The 14,366-nt window shown below is 40.8% G+C and overlaps 1 protein-coding gene across 2 annotated transcripts in view; it reads right to left on the reverse strand.

Annotated features, from left to right (window-relative positions):
• Positions 1-13,330, reverse strand: part of nckap5l (NCK-associated protein 5-like) — a 49,426-nt gene extending 36,096 nt beyond the window's left edge. For both annotated transcript variants that reach the window (XM_081609302.1, XM_008414653.3), the window contains exon 1: positions 13,128-13,330. The gene's annotated coding sequence lies outside the window, so the exon portion shown is untranslated. The remainder of the gene's footprint in view (positions 1-13,127) is intronic.
• Between the last annotated feature and the right edge of the window lie 1,036 nt (positions 13,331-14,366).

A 14,366-nucleotide genomic window follows, 5' to 3' on the forward strand; every position in this document is an offset into this window, starting at 1 on the left:
ATATTAGTCGTGCTTGTGGACAGGACAGCCTTAAATCTGGAACATTCGCCTTTTTTTCTGTGCAATTTTTAAATCCACTCCTCTGTGGCAGTTAGATTATATTTATTTTTACTCAACATTCCTTGACACCAGGCATTTTTAGAGCATCTAAATGAATAAATAATCTCCTACTCTGCATTTATGAGCCTCACATGAGTGACGGCTACAGAAAGAAAACCCCCCCTCAAGAAAAGACGCGACGACTTCCTGCGTTTGTCTTCTGTGAAAACAAGCCTCAAAAACAGCTCAAGTGAGAAAAGGTCCCGACCTATTGTGTCTGAACAGGCAAAACTAAAACCGGTTTGTGACCAAATAGATGCTCCTTTGTTTAAAATGCGACAATAAGTCATAAAAATGTTCCCCGCTACGTCAGTGATCTGATAAAGCTCCTCTCTGCGAGGCCCGTCGGCGCAGACGGCGCCGTTCAGACGAACCAGAACCTGCAACTTCTCAACAACCGTCAAGTTCACTCTTAAGGAATTCAATAGTTGGGTTTCTCTAGGCGTTGATGAGAAAAACTGAATGGAAAAAGGTACAATAACTGATGAAAAATGTGTTCCTACACTTGTTTAATGAAGATTTGACGAGTCCTCTTTGATTTAAACGGAAGGTTTTCCAGGAACTAGGTTGAAAAAAGGTTTACTCCACCTTCCTGTTACCTATAGCCTTGCTCTCTCTCTCTCTCTCTCTCTCTCTCTCTCTCTCTCAAAGCTGAAATCTTTAACTTTCTCTGACAACTCTGTGCTTCTGATCACTTTAAAGGTGTTTTTACACCTGGTACTTTGATTGGAGACCAAAACTGAAACATTTGTTACATTTTCTGAGTCAAACGATCCAAACCCTTTTAGCAACCTGTTCCCCTCCTGGCCTGTGGGGGCGCTGCACTAAAATCAACTGAAGTGCGACTTCCGAGTGCAACTTCCTTCTTCACAATATGCAAGCAAAAAAAAAAAAAAAGTGGAGTCAGATTTTACCAGTTGTAGGATTTCTCTTTTGTCTCTTTAGTAAACGACCACAAGTTATTTCTTAGACTTTCGGGTTTGTTAAAGTTGCGTTTACCCAGAATGCTGCGCTGCAGTCCTCCACCCAACACTTTAATGGGACAGAACTAAGTAAAGTAAACTTTTTGAGCTTCATATCGTGTTATAAAGACTGAAAAGTTACATTTTGTGTTTTTGCAGTGTACAAACATCCAGAGTGCAGGGACACCAGATGTGGAAAAGATGAGCAATTTCCACATCTGGACTCCATTAGGGGTCAGCAGTTATCTCCATCCCTTTCTGCATACGCACCCGAGAGGGAAACCTATTCACATGTGTGCTAACATTTCTTCTGCAGCTGCAAACAACTTTGTTCAAGTGTTTTCTTGACAGTCGAGATGATGGAGGAAGCTGAAAACACTGCAGCGGCAGATAACTCAGCACTTTGTTGCAGAGGGTGAAGGGAACTGAGGAGGTGGTGAGTGTGGGTGGGCAGGTTTTAATATCCTCAGTAACAACTCATTTTAGGAGAAATTAAAATAATCTGCAGCGCCGCACAAAAGGCGTCCTGTTCAAGACATCCTGAATCAAGACAAAACCTCCCCCTGCATCACTGGGCTCTTTTGTCTGCAGCCCAAATCCCAGATTTCCAAAGTCACACTTCATCATTTCACATTTCTTAAATAAAACTGCAGCTATTAGGTCTTTTAATTCTTCGTGGAGCCAAAGGGGATGTGGCGATGAGCCGCTAGCTTTTGATTAAGCAGCATTCCAAGCCGTGTTTTCTCTGGCCCGGCTGATGAATTGGATGCTTGTTGCAGCTGCAGCGGCTGAAGTGCTGTTTGCATGAGCACAGATTCCTGCGCAGGGTGGATTTTAATGGGGTGTGCACTGCAAAAACACAAAACCTTACCAAGAAAATGTAGGTCCAGATTCTATTGCAAACATCTTAGTGCACTTCAATGAGGCAAAACTAACTGTTCAGCAAGATATAGGGGCTTGTTTTAAATAAATAATTCCTTTATATTGATGAAAAACATGCAAAAAAACGATACATTTGCACTTACCCAATATGGAAGCAAAATGTTAGCTAGTTAGCTAGCTAGCAAGGTTATATTAGAAGCTAGTTACCGGTTGTCTCAACCACCAATATCAAAGATGAAAGTCGTCCAGCCAACCTGCGATAATCAGAAATTATCTACAATAGGCACAAAAAAAAAAAAACACCTAGCTAGCTAGCTAGCTAGCTACAAGCTAGCTATTTTGGAAATAGCTTGTTACTTGTAGCCTCAACTGCTTTGAGTCACAGAACGCAATGAGGATGTGTCTCAAACTTTGGTCTGACAGAAAAGTCTTGTGAGAAACACAAATAAATAAAAACCACATAGAATATAAGACATTAAATCGTCTCGTCACAAAAAAATGTAAGACCTATGTTTAACGTATTTAAGGCCTACTTATATTTCTTAACATGGATTTAAGACAATTTAAGGCCTTAATTTTAAGACGTTTTAAGGACAATGCACCAAGAACTACTGAAGGAAACGACAAACACAAGACACTGAGCAAAATGTAAACAAAAATGGAGTAGCGTCAGATTTTAGTGGTTGTAGGTTTTCTCCTTTGTCTTTGGTAAAAGATCACAGCCTAGCAAATGTGCTAGGCTAGCACATTTGTTTTGGTTGCATTTACCCAGAATGCCCTGCAATGCAGTTTGCTTCCTGCTCTTGGAGACGTCTGCGGTCGGTTTGCATTCAAACTAAACTAGAATTTGCTTTAGCTGAACTGAGACCAGAGTTCGATTACTCATCCACGCCTCCAAACAAACTGGACTGTCGATGCAAAGAAATCAGAGTTTTATTAAAGCGGACTAAACGGTCTCTCTGGTGGGGAAGGAGCCGGAGCTAGTGTGCGAGGCTGAGAGGTTCCGGCTAGAAATAGTCGGCCTCACCTCGACACATGGCTCTGGTTCTGGAACCAGTCTCCTTGAGAGGGGCTGGCCTCAAGTGGAGGAGTTTAAGTATCTGGGGATCTTGTTCACGAATGAGGGAAGAAGGGAGCGGGAGATCGACAGGCGGGTTGGGGCAGCGTCTGCCGTGAATCGGGCGCTGTACCGGTCCGTCGTGGTGAAGAGAGAGCTGAGCCAAAAAGCGAAGCTCTCGATTTACCGGTCGATCTACGTTCCCACCCTCATCTATGGTCATGAGCTTTGGGTCATGACCGAAAGAACGAGATCACAGGTACAAGCGGCCGAAATGGGTTTCCTCCGCAGGGTGGCTGGGCTCTCCCTTAGAGAGAGAAGCTCGGTCATCCGAGAGGGACTCAGAGTAGAGCCGCTGCTCCTCCACGTCGAGAGGAGCCAGTTGAGGCTCGGGCATCTGGTAAGGATGCCTCCTGGACGCCTCCCTGGTGAGGTGTTCCGGGCACGTCCCACCGGGAGGAGGCCTCGGGGAAGACCCAGGACACGCTGGAGGGACTATGTCTCTCGGCTGGCCTGGGAACGCCTTGGGGTTCCTGGAGGAGCTGGAAGAGGCTGGGAGGGAAGTCTGGGCCTCCCTTCTGAAGCTGCTGCCCCCGCGACTCGACCCCGGATAAGAGGAAGAAAATGGATGGATGGATGGATGGATGGATGGATGGATGGATGGATGGATGGATGGATGGATGGATGGATGGATGGATGGATGGATGGATGGATGGATGGATGGATGGATGGATGGATGGATGGATGGATGGATGGATGGATGGATGGATGGATGGATGGATGGATGGATGGATGGATGGATGGATGGACTAAACGGTGCTGGTGTGAATGCATCCTGAAATAATCTAGTACTTTGTCATCAATCTTAAGGAATTCTTTAGAAGCTCCTCTATCTTCATGAAAAGTTACTTTTAAGTTGGTTTTGTCTAATTTCAAGTGAACTAGTATATTTACACAAGAAACTAGACCAATAAATTTTGGTAACATTTTGTGTTTTTGCAGCGATTCTGAAATATTCAACCATACATATTTTCACCAGACAGAGGAATTTTGGGGGAAATCATATTGAGGATTTTGAATTTGGGTTTGATGTTTTGAGTTTCCCCGATGATGTTTCCACCAACGCTCGACTTTCTCAGTGAAATTTGAGCTGAGGAGGTTCAGCGGGGAGAAGAATCCCGCCTGCGGGGAAACAATGCAGATCGCAGATTTCTTTGATGTCAGACTCTTCGCTGAGTGCGCGTAAACAGTTGTGATGATGATGATGAGGAGGACGACGGCGCCGTGTGGAGCTCTCAGTCGGCTCTGCCTCCTGCTGGGAGCTCTGCCGGATCGCGGCGGCTCTGTGGGAAATCTGATGAATATTTTTCTATGCTAATGCGAACTCCAGAGGCGCCTTTGGTGCATAACCATGGAAACGACACAACCTGCGTGCAGCAGACAGCAAGGCGATAAAGGGCCGCGCTGATCGCTGATAACGCGGGGCCCGGGTCCCAGCCGGGCCCCGTCTTCAAAGCGGATCCGTTTATGCAAAGCGCAGGGGTGCATAAGCTACACATGATGACAGCAGGAGGTTCTGACCCGTCTGCAAACATCAAACCGGCTGAATTATTGTCATGTTGGTCTGTGCAACCTGGAAAACCCGCAAACTGTGACCTATTAAAGCGATATTTCACAGTCAGACCGACCTTGAACGTTCAAGGTTAGCCGGCTTTGTTAAATCCAGATGTTGCTTCATGAAACCAACCATGAAATAAACTCCGACAGCCTGACACGCGAGCTGCATAACAGATTAGCCGAGAGAGATGTCATTTTATTTTTACACTGAATTTTAAACGACTATTAAAATCCATTTTTAAATGCAGAACAACATGAAGATTTTTCCCTCTTCATGTTTTATTAACATTCTGCTGAGAAAAATATGCGAGTATGTCATTTATTTTCTCTTCTGCAGTTGAGGAGCTTCAATTCGATATGGATATTTTGATAAATCCACCAATCGGGCTTCGCCTGGCAGGTTTCCAGTGTTCTTTGAAGTCTGAGGTGCATTTTCTGAATTCTTCAAATTCAGCCGTAAACGCAACAAATCTTGACCTTGAAAGGAATAAAATGTCTGCACATTCCTTGTTGGAAGCTCGCAAAATGCAACAGAACATGTGAAAAATAACAAGATTTCTGCCAATTTATCTCTGTAACCCATGAAAAAACTAAACTACAGTAAATTCCCTCTGCAGCGGGTGAAAAGGATTGTTGGCATGTGGAAAATGAAAACAGGAAGGGATAAAAACAGCAATGCACAGATATGAAGACAGGATAAAAGTTGCTAAGGGTGATTTGATCTGATTTGTCCTCGACCGTTTTCCTGTTGTGATGAAAACAAACGAGACTCATCAGGCTATGTGGAAAATCACAGTTAAAAACGTCCTGAAGAAGCATCTCCTGCTTCAAAATCATCAATAAAAAACTACATTCGATCAAAAATGACAAGTCTAGACTGAATTATTAATCATCCCTGCATAAAAATCTAAAATGGCCAAACCTTGAAATAGAAAGAAATGCAGATTTTTATGCCAGATTTTCAGATTTATGAAATTTCTTTTAGTGAAAACAAAAAAATGAGATGTGTAGGTTTCACATTTGATACCAGTTTTATAAATGCAATACATTTTATGTTTGTGTATTAAAATATGGGTGTAATGCAGGTTTAAGCATGAACTAATGAAGAGCGACCTCAACCGACTCGTTCACTATGCGGTTACCTAGCAACAACGTGCTGAGTGACTCGTGGTTACCTAGCAACAACGTGCTGAGTAACTCGTGGTTACCTAGCAACAACGTGCTGAGTAACTCGTGATTACGTAGCAACAACGTGTTGAGTAACTCGTGGTTACCTAGCAACAACGTGTTGAGTAACTTGTGGTTACCTAGCAACAACGTGTTGAGTAACTCGTGGTTACCTAGCAACAACGTGTTGAGTAACTCGTGGTTACCTAGCAACAACGTGTTGAGTGACTCGTGGTTACCTAGCAACAACGTGTTGAGTAACTCGTGGTTACGTAGCAACAATGTGTTGAGTAACTTGTGGTTACCTAGCAACAACGTGCTGAGTAACTTGCGCAGCAGCAGTTTAAAGTTTTGCACTTTGCCTCATAACTGTTAAAAAATGGCGTGGAGTGAAGACTGAAGATAAGAGGAAAAGTCACACCACCAGTTTGATAGTATTTCATATTTAAAACAAAAAACCAATCAATAATTATCAGTATTGGCCGATATGAAACATTTATATTGTGATACGTTTTTTTTAGCTCTGGTTTTTAGCCAGTTTTTAGGATTTGTTTACATGTAGTGGCCGGCGCACCTTTTTCTACCACATTTTTTCCTTCCACTCAACTTTCTATGAATACAGTATTTAACATTTTCACAATATTCAAATTTCCTGAGACACTGAATTTTAGTTTTTTAATCATCTGCGATCAAAATTAAAAGAATACAATCTTCAAATATAAAAAAAAAATCTGTAAAAACCTTTATATTAGTTTTACTCTGTAAAATAAGCAAGTTATTTAGCACTTTTAGCTGTGCAGATCCTCCATCTTGTACAACTCTTTCTCCTCCATAGTCAACTACCTTAAGTAGTTTGGAGGCTGCATGAGAGAAAGCAACCTGGAATAACAAACTGTGGAATGTTCTCCGCTGCAGAGGAAACAGAAACGGCGCATGGATTCGGGACGCGTTGGCAGATTAATTACCACCGACACCTGACCAGCTTTCACTTGTATCTGTATAATCCTTTCACCAGACGAGGCTGGGATTAAACAGAACAGCTTCATCACAGGTGCTGCACAGCTAAATATTCTACATCAACATCTGGGCTTCCTTTGGTCATAAAACTGCACACATTGGAAATATGAAAGTAAATTTGCTTAATGGAAACACGACAAGACCAAAAAGATTTTTTGATAAAAAGTTTTCGTGCTAGGTTGAGGTGTTTTTCCGGCCGTTTCCAAATTAGTGTGTTTCACAAAACTGCATTGGAAACATTTTAAACGAGTCAGGTGATCAACAACAGGAAGTTACTCCTGGCAGAAACGTCAAAGAAGACGACAGGAAGCCAGATTGTAGTTTGCAGAAGCACACAGGAATAAACTCTTAATTTCTGGAGAAATGTTTTGTGGTTTGATGAAACTAAAGAGAAAAATGACAAAGATGTTTAAGGAAAACTAAGTAAATTATCAAACTCGGACAGTTCAAAGAAAATCCAACTAAATATTGAAATACATGTAAACTTCAAATTAATAAATAAAAATCTGACATCCTTTCTCATTTTTGTGACTTTTAGTAAATAGAAGTAATTTTGGTAGTTTATCTGATTTAAGTTCAGACAGTGAGAGAAAACACTTTGATCCGTCTTTCCTTTCGCTGCATGTAAACTTCTGGCTCCAGCTGTATTTTTTGCTCTCTCATTTACCTCCCCACCTGAAAAACACTCCATACTTTTCCAGATTATTTGTTTTCAAATCACTCTGGTGGCATCTTTAAAACGCATTTCATTTAAACGTTTTTCTCTTTGATTTCCGATTTCCTGGTTAATTTACAACAATTAAGATTTTATTGGTTGGTTCTCGACAGAAAATCCGACACAATTGAACATAAACCCAGACTTCTTGTCCTGGCATTGTTATCACACGCCTATGTTGGGGGACACATCATGTCTTGCAAAGTTACAAGAACTGTTAAAGAATTTCCTCTTGAGGAATGAACCTTTTTGCAACTCTTGTAAATACTTTTAACGAGCTAAACGAGTTAACGGGACCAGCATCCAAATTAAACACTTGGTCTGTGCCACGTTTCCTTTCTAATAAAGTCTCAGCAGCGAATGTGGCGTCTGCGCGAACCGCCCGATACAAGATGTGGGACAGAAATGCCTTCAGAACATCTGTGAACAATTACAGGCGAACAGAGAGAAAGAGAGAGAGAGCAAGCCGGCGTTCATGCTGCCCGTTCCGCTTCAGTAGGTTGTTGGCATGACTTCTCGTGATGTAATGCTGCAAAGCTTGGAAACGCTATCTCAAAAGTTGCACTGCGACTGGGCACTTGGAGGAACTTCAATCGGCACCAAACACGGGGGGCACAGACCCAAAACGTCACACCGCGAGCCCAGAGTGGAACCACATTTATCCACACACACCAACCCCCAACGCCGGGTTCAGGCTCTGCATGCTCCTCACTCAGTACCGCCGCTTTGCAGCTCTGGATTTCGGGTCTGACAGATAAATTCAGAAATAATATTATCCCAGTTTTTCCACAGCAGAAAGGTAGACTGCAAATTTTGACCCAGGAAAGTAATTGGCGTAAAGTTTAAGCTGCAAGAAATACAAAAAAAATATAGGTGGTCTGGTTCAAAAAGTAATTTTATTGAGGGAAAACTTCTTATTCTTGAACTAAATGGACACAAGTGTACAAATTGATATATTTAATCATATTTCTGTGGCCAAAACCTAAAAATGTCACAATAATTTAATTAATCGGATGATAATTAAAATGAATTTCTATCTGAATGACGCATCGTTTTTCTCTTTTCTCCCTTTCTACCAAACACTGGATGACAAAAGTTGTTTCTGAAGGATCATTTTCTTTACAGAGACTTCATAGTTACTTTTATTTGTTGTTTTGTTTATTCATTTTGGATTATTTAAAATGTCGTCCAGTTCCAGTGCTAAATGTTCATTAGAATTTAAAGTTTATTGATCTTTGAGATTATGATGCCTTATTATCATTATATTACTTTAAAATGGTTTCAAAACAACATTATCGTTTATTGCAGTAACTTCTGGAACAATTTATCATCCAGCAAAATTTCATATGACACGGCTAGTAGTACATAAATAAAAATAATGTCCTGTTTAAATGATTTTTGTCATATATATTGTCATTTGAAAGCAGACTCTTTGAAAAAACACAAACTTTTAGAGAGTCTTTCAGAAAACGTAATTTTATGACCATATATGGAGAGATGATGCATCATCAGCAGAGAGCAACAAGCCAACAGGTGAAAACAGAAAATGAATCGTTGTCCTTTGTAGTGGTTGGCACAGTTCTGCTAATCTGAGAAAGTGCTAACAGCGAGGCTAATTCCTCCTTTCGCTAACGTTGAAAACATTCAGCTTCTTCTTCCAACTACTTGAGGAATTGTTTACAGTCAAGAACCAAAACTTCATATTGTCAAACGTTTTTCAAAACACCCAAGTAAATTAGCACTTTACTTAGCTAGGAGCTAAATAAATGTTTTCAAAGTTGGCAAAAGTGCTACATTTATTTATTCACCGTTACATGCCGTTTCTATTTTAGTTATGTAAAGCAGTTTGAAATGCCTTGCTGCTGAAATGTGCTATACAAATAAAATTTGATTTATTGATTGATTGATTAAAGGAGTTAGCTCCACTGTTAGCTAATTAGCTAGTAGCTGTAGATTACACCATCCTGTAGTAATTTCATGCAGGTCAGCTCAAAGACATGTTTGGCTAATGGCTATGATGCTAATGGTGTGATGCTAACGCTAGCACAAACCTGATAAACTTGGTCTTCATCCTAAAAAGTTGATTTTTACCTTCATCAAATGCTATTTTATCTGAATCAAGCTAAAAATAAATGTTAATATAACACGATTTATTACAATCTTCTTGAACTAGACCCAGAAACAAAGCCCACAACTCTAAAACGCATCATAAATAAAGATTTCCAAAAGTCTAAAATGATAGAATTGTGTTTTCTTCTTCTGGTCAATCCAATGTTTCACTTTTGTTCCGCGCCACCTCAAAAAGACTATTTCAATCATAAATATGTCACCAAATTGTGAATCATTTTGCTGAGTCAAAGGGAAAAGTTACATTTTGCCTTCCACTGCTAACTGGCAACACAATCTGCAGAGCATCATCATCAAAAAGAGAAGAAAATACCAAAGTTTCCCATTTATGCTGCATCATTATCGCTTTTATCGGTCAGACAGGAATGCAATAGAGTCACAGAAGAAGAATTTAGGTTTATATTATAGATAAAACAAATCAGGCTCAAACAACAAGGTCTTTGTTTAAAATGAGCCTTTTTTTAAAAAATGTGGTCTTTGCAGATGTCGTACATGACAGACAGAGTTTATCAGAAGCTGCCAAAAGCAGCAAACTGCAACACTAAATCCGCATAAAATCTAGAAAAGCAAAGCATTAGGATGAGGATAAAGCAGCCTGCAAACACTAAAAAATTCATCGAACGTTTCAGCAGATCTTCAGTGAAAGCTAAATATTTTACAGCCCAAATTCTTCCCAGTCACTCCAGCCTCGTTTCTTCTGAAGTCAAGCTCACTCTTTGTTCAGAAAAAAAAAAAAAAAACAGCAAAACGACAAGACAATGAAAACAGCATGAGCACATCTCTGGCCTCCAACCAGCAGTGCCGAGATCATTAAGCTCCGAACGAAAACAGACTCTTTGATAATGCCGCAACTATTTCATAGAGGTCTTAAACCCCATTTTAATCTCTGATTGGCCCAGATATTATTGGCATTATTAACACATGTGCTGGTGGTGATAAAAAACACTTTATGAAGTGAAAACAAACAAGGAACAATCCGCTCCTCGTGACAGGGAACCATTGAGAAAACGTGCCGTCCTGATTAAAGAAAAGCAGCATTGTTAAAGCACAAAGCAGAACCACAGACCCAGTCAGACTCAGGCGCTGGTCTGTTTTCTCATCCCTGCTCTCCTTCTGATAAAATCCTGATGTTTACAAGTGAAGCTTCGATTTTTGATTCTTTTAGACCTTAAAGGTTCGCTTGTTTCTGCTTAGACAAAAAAATCAGGATACCTTGGATGTCAAACCAACAATAGCTGAAAGCTGAATAACTTCAGTTGCATTTTCCAGACTTCTCTAAGCTTCAGTATGTAACTTTAATAAAGAATTAGATTTTTACATATTTGATAAAACTCTCACCATGTCGGGACAGTTTGCTATGAGACAGATAATCTGAGAAAAGATCGATTTTACGATTGCAGAAATTCATGGAAATTCACAGCTCCTGACCAAAACAACCAATCAGAGCCCGGAGGAGGGTGTTAGTGCTGTCAATCATCCTCACGTACCCACTACTAAATGTGCTAAAGGTGGAGAAACAACTCACCATTACAGGAAAACTATATCTGCTGTGGTTGGTGGCTATGCTAACTTCAGAAAAGGAGGGATGTGGAGAGGGAATGAGCACGCAAAAACCAACAGATTCCCACCGTTTTTCACTTTAATGCAGAATTGTGAGTCAAAAACATTGAGTTTCAGTGACTGATAACTCCCACCTGCAGGTGGCAGCATTTAGGTTTACACTGCTGTTCCTGCCTTGTCAAGTAATCGATGTGGTGAGTTGCAAAAAGTTACATCTACCATTGTACATTAGCGCAAAGCGCCCAGCAATTTATTGTGCACATTTAGCAATAAGTAGAACTTTTCAAAGGTTTGATGAGGAAAGAAATAGCAAAATTCCTTGTAAATATTTCTACAGCAGCACCACAGAGTCAGTGACTTGTGAAAACCACCCAAACTGTGGAGCGTTTAGCCGAGTCGGGCCGCGCTGCTACGTGCTAACGTCTGGGTCTCCATCTAAGTTTTTAGGTTTTGCATTAGAAAATGCTGATGGAAATTGCTAAATTCAAAATGGCTTCCTCATTTTTGCAAAAAATAAAATAAAATTCCACCTGCAGAAAAAGAGTTGATGCGGTGAAGGAGAGACAGAAACAACATTTTCAGAATAATTTCTGAGAAGATCTGTGCCTTACCAGAGGAACGAAACTCAGAAAAACATACAAGCGTGGATTTCTAAGTCGTTTCTCTGTCGTCCACATTTGCAACCTCTACTTCCTGTTCATTGCAGCCAAATGTAGCGTCAACGTCTGACAAAACTACCGTCAGCCTCACTGATTCGCTCAAAACCAGTAGATGGAAAAACATCACATTTTCTTTATTTTTTGCAACATTTTTAAGATTTGCATGACAGCTGGATACAAATAAAACCATCAATAGTGACACTTGTGACAGTAAATACTGCTTCCTTTTCAGGAAACTGTATCCGTGTCGCAGCAATCAGAGTCCCACAAACACAAATGCTGCTGTTGACAAACATTCCCATTTATAATATGGTTCTTTATGACACCAGTCACATAAAAAGGTGATTTATATCATCAAACTGACTTGAATTTCATCATATTTTCACATTCATTGATATTTTCATAGAGCAAACAGTAGAAAAAATGGGAACATGAATAATTTAGACAGTTTTGGGGGAGTTTTAAACAATTAAGAGGAAGTTATATTGACAACAATAAATCAAAATTCTCAACGTAGTAAGAAATTTATCAAAATAAATGATAAGACAATAATTTTTCCCATCCTGAAGCATGTTTTTAAAGAGGCTTTATTTTAAATTTAAGAAAAGATGTGGCAACATTAATTCATTCATCCAATCTTATTCTGGATTCTGGTGCCCCCCTTTCTGACCGCCCCCTTTAAAAGCCTCCTGGAAGCACCCCTGCACACAGTTTTCTTTCTTCATAGAAATTATTCCATATCTAAACTCATTAATCCATCTTCAGATGAGCAATTATCGCTTGTTATTAACGTATTACTTCTGATTGTGGAGCATCGCTGCTTTCAGAGAGGCGCAGCTGATTTCCATCATAAATAAGCTGCAGGATGAAACCAGAGCCGCACACACCAGTTCCTTCTCTGGGTTCCTCTTTCTGGGTTCCGAGGCCAAATAAAACCCTACATCTCCGTCCTAAACGCGGATTAAACCCACATTTGCTCTAGAGTTAGAAGTGTTGGTTGTATTTTCTCTTTAAGGACGGCGGGCCCTGCAGACCCAAACACTGCGCCGAAACGAGTCCCCTCCGACGGGGAGACGGAGCTGAAACGCCCTAAAGCTTCTTCCACAAACAGCAGCAAAACGCTTAGAATTAAACATCCATCATGAAACATTAGAACAGAGCAGAGCAGAGCTTCACCCGGTGCTCTTACGGTATTCCTGCAAAAATCTCGGCCGCCGGGCGAACATTTCGCCACACAGAAAGTGCGTTTTTCATTTTGCGCTCACCTCATCCGGTAGAAGCGCGTCTCCTCCGGATCATGGCTGATGAGGATGAACAAACCTCCAAATGTTTGGCGTCTATAAGCGGCTGGTGCTCATTGTCGCAGCGGCGGCTCCGATGCAGCCAGCGGCCGCGGTCCCCTCCTCTGCCTCGGCGTTGTGTTCTGTTTGGGTCGGAGGAAAAGTGATGTCATTGCATGAAAACGGCCAAACCCGCCCCATTTTTTTTCCCTTTTCTTTTTTCTTTTTTTTTCTGAGGTGGCTCCAAGAAGCTGAGCTTCACTGTAAACCCAGAAACTATAACTGGGTCAGAACCAGAGGTGGGCAGAGAAATGTACTCAAGTAAAAGTGGCACAACATGTTTTTGCTCGAGTAAAAAGTATTTGGTGAAATGTCTACTGAGTAAAGTACTGAGTACCTGGTTATCACTGCATCCAAACCCAAACATGCATCAACCAAAGAAAGTGTCGAATTGTCTAGAACTATCAGAACCAACATGCTGCAGGAACGGCGATATTCTAGGACTTTGCGGTAAATGTGTCCAAAAAGAATAAAGAACGGACATTCTCGAATGTTTTTGTTTTTTGTACAGGGGTTAAAACTAACAAATATTTCCCTCTTTGTCTCATTTTGCAATTTCAACTTCTGATTCACATGTGGAGTTCCTCAAGGTGCTTTTATCGGCCCACTTTTCTTTATATCTTCACGTTTCCCCCAAACTGAGACGAGGGTTTTTTATTTCAGGTGAAGATAAACAGTTTTACACTCATCAGGCACATCTTTAAGGTCTCACCACTGATTGTAAGACATCAACCACTGAATGCGATCACCCTCCTACAAATGTATTCCATCCAACCAGTCCTTAGATTTTAAAATTAAGAAAAGAAAAACGCAGAACGGCGCCATGTTTGTTACAGGAAAACAGGGAACTGGAGTTTTGAAACTCATCCTCTGTGGAACCCAGTTATGAAAACGATCGTTTCTGGTGAAACTTGTGCGGATCCACCCACGACGAAGCCTAAGAAAGGCTGTAAGCGCAAAATGGAGAAACGTTGCCATGACGACGTGCTGAAGGCGGAGTCTCAGAAATGAGCAGGAGCTTCTTAAAGAGACAGAGGCCCAATTTCAAAACATCAAATTTCTTTTACATTTGATGGTTGCAGCATTTTTACAACTGGAGCTAACAGTTACTTGATTGCACTATAAAACTGCACACATGGAGCAGATTTAGGAGTCTTTATAGAC

This window comes from Poecilia reticulata, chromosome 7 (assembly GCF_904066995.2).
Source record: "Poecilia reticulata chromosome 7, P_reticulata-male-v2, whole genome shotgun sequence".
Lineage (NCBI taxonomy): Eukaryota > Metazoa > Chordata > Actinopteri > Cyprinodontiformes > Poeciliidae > Poecilia > Poecilia reticulata.